This window comes from Otolemur garnettii, unplaced genomic scaffold (genome assembly GCF_000181295.1).
Source record: "Otolemur garnettii isolate 467f Iridium unplaced genomic scaffold, OtoGar3 scaffold00082, whole genome shotgun sequence".
Classification (NCBI taxonomy): domain Eukaryota; kingdom Metazoa; phylum Chordata; class Mammalia; order Primates; family Galagidae; genus Otolemur; species Otolemur garnettii.
In genome coordinates this window covers 6,984,374-6,984,640 of record NW_003852477.1, presented here as the reverse complement: position 1 = coordinate 6,984,640, position 267 = coordinate 6,984,374, and the positions used below count along the sequence as shown (strand labels likewise).

The 267-nt window shown below is 48.7% G+C and overlaps 1 protein-coding gene across 2 annotated transcripts in view; it reads left to right on the top strand.

The window, feature by feature from the left end:
• The window catches only part of SLC6A20 (solute carrier family 6 member 20), a 32,552-nt gene that overhangs the window by 29,220 nt on the left and 3,065 nt on the right, over positions 1 to 267 (top strand). The gene's annotated exons all lie outside the window — the stretch shown is intronic.

Genomic DNA, 267 nt, shown 5'->3' with positions numbered 1-267 from the left:
TTCTACTTTGTGTTACTTGTGGGTTGACCCTGCAGGACTCCCACGGCTTACTGGGGCAGGGCCTCCAGGCCCTAGATCAGCTATTCTCAACCTGTGGGCTGCAACTCAGAGGAACTGTATTAAAGGGCTGCAGCATTAGGAAGGTTGAGAACTACTGCCCTAGATACTCTGATCATAGGCCAATAGTGGTCAGTTTTAAGAACCTTGTTCCAAACCCACCTGATAAAATTGGCAGTTGGCAGATTCCAAATGTAGTCGGTCAGGATC